This window comes from Nanorana parkeri, unplaced genomic scaffold (assembly GCF_000935625.1).
Source record: "Nanorana parkeri isolate BGI_ZX_2015 unplaced genomic scaffold, ASM93562v1 scaffold711, whole genome shotgun sequence".
NCBI lineage: Eukaryota > Metazoa > Chordata > Amphibia > Anura > Dicroglossidae > Nanorana > Nanorana parkeri.
Window position 1 is genome coordinate 516,171 of NW_017306979.1, and position 5,873 is coordinate 522,043.

General features: G+C 43.3%; 1 protein-coding gene across 1 annotated transcript in view; it reads right to left on the reverse strand.

The window, feature by feature from the left end:
- POLR3H (RNA polymerase III subunit H) overlaps positions 1–5,873 on the reverse strand; it is a 42,244-nt gene that overhangs the window by 35,811 nt on the left and 560 nt on the right. The gene's annotated exons all lie outside the window — the stretch shown is intronic.

Below are 5,873 nucleotides of genomic sequence, written 5' to 3' on the forward strand. Positions count from 1 at the left end.
CTCCCCCCCCCCCCCCCCCTAGACAAAAGTGATGGAGCTCCTCATACTTTGAAGTCTTGCTTACAATCTAATATAGTTTCTTTAAAGAAATATGTAGCATATCTTTGCTAAACACATATCATACATCACTCTGCCATGAAGTTATCTGTAGATTTTTCACACAAGGTTTAGAAACACTTCTGCTGAAAAGGCCACTATCAGTACATCTTGTAAGCACATCTTTAAACACTACTTAACAAGAAAAATATGTCAATACATAATGAAAACCTCTCATTTCTGCTTGCAAAACAGAAACACAGCTGCAAGGTACGCTTTAAATTACCCCCCAAAAGAATCTGCAGTACTGAGTCAGATGCGTGTAACATGCGAGGAGGAGGGAGCGGTAATTTGTAACACTTAGCAGTGTATTTGCTTTATCGCGTCTGCATTCTCATCTTCCTTTCAGCTCCGAGCTATACTAGCGTTTGTTCTCCTTGATTAGATTCTTGATTTGTCAGCAAGTTCCTCCCGTCTTTGATGTTTAACTGAGATGACCAACTAAATTTGTATGTCTGCAAGCTAATAGGTTGAAAAATAAGATCAAGATAATTGAATAGTAATTCTGTAACTTTTCAATATAGTGTTTGTTAACTAATTAAACAATAGTTTTTTTAAAAAAATTGTGGAAAAAATTACATATATACAGCAAAGTTGTTTGCCCTGTTTAATTATTTGAGATTGGTGTAAATTAAAAATATTTCAAATGAACAAACTGTTACAAAGTGGAGTACATATAGTTCTTTACAAAAGTTTAATAACTAATATAAATTAATTGGGGAACTTTAAAAGCTCCTTGTTTTAACAAAAATAAACAAAGTGCTTGCTCCACTTTACCAAAGACTCCAGCTTAGCACACCACTAAAATTCCCCAGCAGCTTATAGCAAGAGGGCCACTGAGTGTGTAGCCTTGTAGTGATTGATACCAGCATTATGGTCCTTCCAACTGGGGGCTGCTTAAAGAGGGTGTGCTCCCCTTTCAAACCTTTGATACCTAATGCTGGCCCAGGCTCTGATGACCTCAGCTCTTTCAATATGTGATGTTCTGAAGGAGATTAAACTAATGCGATTTGCTAGTAGGTTATGATTAGGCACAGAAGTAGGCATACTTCATTTTTCTTAAACAGATTGTTTTCTAACTACTGAATACCATATATTGTACACAGAACGATTCTAACAAATTATATTCTTTGTTAATAAAGAAGCTTAGAAAAGTGTTGCTGAACTGAAAAAAAAAAAACTCAGGCCCTTAAGCCTCCAAAGGTTAAATGATCAATGTTGTAGCGCTATAATCCCTCACGGTGTGGTTACCTAAAAAAACACAGTGTTGTGAAAAGTTAAATAAATGAATAGATAAATAAATACAAATTTAAATTTAATATTAAAAATTTAAATTAAAAAATATTTAATGTGTTGGTCTTCTCTCTAAACAACGTATCAATGCATGATATATCTGTGTGGATACTGTGTTTTTACTTTTTATTTATTTTTTTAATTTTCATTTATTCAACTTTTCACAACAGTGTGTTTTTTTGGTAATCACACCGTGAGGCTTATAGCGCTACAACATTGATCAATTAAATAATTATTGTTACCCTTATTTTTTGGTAAAATATATAAGACGGGGTCACATCGGGTAAATAGACACCAAACATGTCAAGCCTTGGGGGGGGCTAAGAAAACCCTCTATGTGATAGCAAAGAGATGTCACAGGTCCTCTTTATGGAGACATCAGGGGTCTCCAAGACCCCTGTCACCTAGGGACCCCCCCAAAGAAGCTGATGAAGCAGAGATCTGCTTCGTCAGCTTCTCTCCAGCTTCTGAAGCCGGAGAGTGACACAAGAATGCAGAAGTAATGTAATATACAAATCACTTCCGCATTCTGACACCGGAGAGGGGACCAGAGGGAGATCTGGCTCTATAACTGCCGCATCGCTTGTATGTAAACAGGCATCGCTGCTTGTTTTTAAATTTGGGCAGTTTCCCACGCACGCGAGTCACATTCAGGAATCCAGGCGGTTGAGGATGCTAAAAAATCTTTGCTGTATTCATGACAGATACTATTGTCAGCTTTGATCTTCTAGGTCCAGTTGCTGTGAATTCCAGCACTCACACAGAATTTGAAGGCCAAGCCTATACCTCAAGCTTGTTGTGTTCCTCAAACCATTCTTGAACTATTTTTGCAGTGTGCCAGGGAGCATTATCCTGCTGAAAGAGGTCACTGCCATCAGGGAATGCGGTTTCCATGAAGGGGTATACTTGTTCAGCAACAATGTTTTGGTAGGTGGTATGTGTTAAAGTAGCATTCACAGGAAAGGCAGGACCCAACGTTTCCCAGCAGAACATTGCCCAAAGCATCACACTGCCTCCACTGGAGGCATGGTGCATCCTGGTGCCATCTCTTCCCCAGGTAAGCGTCACGCACCTGCCCATCCACATGATGTGAAAGAAAATGCGATTCATCAGACTGAGTCACCTTCTTCCATTGCTCTGTGGTCCAGTTCTGATGCTCACATGCCCTTCATAGGCTTTTCTGGCAGTAGACATGGGTCAGCATGGGCACCCTGACTATTCTGCAGGTATGCAGTCCCATACACAACAAACTGCAATGCACTGTGTGTTCAAACACCTTTCTATCAGGGTATAAGGATCCGGTTTCTCTCCATCATATCTTCCGACTCTCCGGATCTTTGCTGGCGGTGCAAGGCGGTAAGTGGCACTTATATACATATATGGTGGCACTGTCCCCCGATTCTTTCTGGCACAAAGTTTTTGCAGTTTACAATCATTTATACGGTGAACAACTACAGCCTTCTCCTGCAATAGCCTTACTATCCCTATTACCGCGTCCACGGAAAACCCCAAAAAATATTCTATTGCAACACTTTGTGGCCGCAGCCAGGCAGATTATACCTCTGTTTTGGAAACAGGCGGTTACACCCACCCCCCTTTCCCTTTGGGTCAGTCAAGTTAATGACATTATGCGGATGGAGAAGTTACTAGCGGCAGATACTGATAGCTCAGCTAAGTTTTTGACTCAATGGAGTGTATGGGTGCATTATTCGTCCTCATCGGAGCTCCGTTCACTTCTGTAACCACCCCTTTTTTTTTTTTCTCTTCCTTTTTGCTGAATTTATGGGTCGCTATGGAACCGTTCCCATTTTGGTCATCAAGAGACAGATCTCCCAGGGTCCTTTACTCCCCTTGTCCCCCCCTGAACTCCCTATTTTTCTGCTCTTTCTTGCCATGTTTTTTTCCCTTCTGCACACTTCTCTTTTCCTCTCTACCTTGATAGAACAATTAGCTGCTTTTAATCCCCGCATAGTGACGATATTTGTCGCACACTGATATTTTCGCCCATATGCTATACTACCATTGTACCTTTAAATGTAGGTCTGTGGCAAGCCAGCACGGGCAAAAAGTGGACGGTTATCACCTTCCTATACCTCAAATGGTTTCCGCATATTTTTGCTCTACCTATCCACCTTGTACAATGTACTGTTTTGATTGTTGCAAACTTTCATGAAAATTGTTCTTACGGTTTGCCTTGATGTGTTATTTCTAATTTCCTAATAAAGAAAGCTACAGTAGCTCTTCTATTGGATCGGACTACATGGGCCAGCCTCCGTTCCCGATGTGCATTAACCCTTTCGCTGCCACTGACGTACGAACACAACCACTTGCAGCTGGCCACGCCAGTATGCCATACATCTGTGGCTTTTTCCCTTCTGCTATAAGCTCATGATCGCCTTAGTGACCATGAACTTATAACAGAAGGGTTCTGCTGACGGTCCTCTGTAAATTAATAGCCATCAGTAGCTCAGAAGCCGCAGATATTAACAAAAAATTAGGGCGCCCCCACCAGCATCTTCCCTGCCTCTCCTCCTCGCTGGTCCATGCTTGTTCTGGGATCCCTGCTGCACTCCCCTGCCTGTATGGGCTGAGGCAGCAGGTTAAATGGAGCGCTGGCGGAGGAGGGAGCCGATACGGATGGCCATGCGGAGAGGAGCCGCTGCTGTCAGAGTGACCGAGTGGGGAGGAAAGCAGAGCCGCTGTCATCCTGTCAGTTTCACAGATGACAGCAGCTGTGTGTGGCAGAGGAGGATTGATAAATATCAGCGATATGTACCGATCCTCTGTGTGCAGAACAAACACTGGAGTGATCAGCTGATCACTCCAATATTTGTAAACAACTGTGCACAGATAGTACTATTTGTCCCTAGTTATGAAGAACAGGAAGTGCATTACATCACTTCGTGTTCATTCATGAGTTTCTGAATGGGTAGAAGCAGCTAAGTATAGAAGCTTCTACCCCATTCATAACTGGCTAATAGTAAATATTTTACCATCTCCAGTTTGTGAATGAATGGGAAGCCTCTGTACTGAGTGCTTTCCATTCATTCAGAACAGAGGCTGAAGAAAAAAAGATTGAGGACTCTCTTTAGACCTGTAATATTTTACTAAAGACCCCCAACAGTAAAAAAAAAAAAAAGAAAAAATAATAATAATTAGGGATGCACGATACTACTATTGCTGCTGATACCGAGTATATGGGCGAGTAAATGCTCTGATACTAGGGATGCACCGAAATTTCAGCCGCCTAAACATATCGGCCGAAATTGGCACTTTTGGCAAAATGCCGAAAGAGCCATCTTTCGGCCGAAATAGCAGTGCATCCCTGCTGCTCTGTGTCCCAGCGGGTAGGAGAGAAACTGTCACAGGAGACCGAGCGGTGCGGGGGAGGAGAGCGTTGTGAGTGTCTCTCCTCTCGCACTGCTCAGCCTCCAATGACAGATCAGGAGAGCGGTGTGTGGGCGGTTACAGCTGTGAGTGCTGTCACAGGAGGCGGAGCTCTCATCCAGCACTGCTCAGCCTCCTGTGACAGATCAGGAAAGTGGCGGCGTGGGGGCGGAGACAGCCGTCACAGGAGGCTGGGTCGGCGGTGCAGGGAGGAGTCAGCTGTCACAGGAGATCGAGCTCTCCTCCCTGCACCGCTCCCTCAGCCTACAGTGATAGCAAGTCAGGATGGAGAGCGGGTACAAGCACCCACTTACCAGTGAGTGTTTGTAAATAATTGAGGACATAATATGTTTACTGTGTCCCCAATTATGAATGAATGGGAAGTGATCTACATCACCTCCTGTTCATTTTTGATTGAGGATATAGTAAAAATACTCTGTCCTCATGTTATAAATGAACAGAAACACTCAGTATAGAGGCTTCCTGTTCATTTATAACAGGGGCTGCAGAAAAAGAGATTGGGGGCTCAATCTCTTTTTCAAAAAGGGAAATATCAGGAATCTGTTTAGACCCCTAATATTTCCCAGGAGCCCCCAACAGTAAAGTAAAAAAATTAAACTGTAATAAAAATAAAATATAAAAAAAATGTAAAAGTTTATAAAAAAGAAATAAAAATTTGAAAAGGTTAGGAAAAAAACAAACATTTTTGGTTTCGTTTTTTTCATTTCGGTTTAGAAATTTTAATTTCGGTGCACCTCTATGCGATACCTTCCCCGATTCCAGAATTTCCGGTCAGAGGAAGATTTACTCTGCCCAGCAGTGCCGTTGGGGAACATGGACCCGTCTTTCCCGGCAATCAGGAAGCCGGGTGGCAGATAATGACTCGCCGCCCGGCTTCCTGATTGGCCGGGAAGCCAGCTTCGCGGCCAATCAAGCAAGGAGCCAGCTTCCTGTGCCAATCTGGAAGCCGGGCGGCGAGTAATGACCCGCCTTCCAGATTGGCCGGGAAGCCGGCTCCATGCAAATTGGCTGGGAAGCTGGCTTCCCAGCCAACCAGCATGGAGCCAGCTTCCGGCCAATCAGGAAGCCGGGCAGCG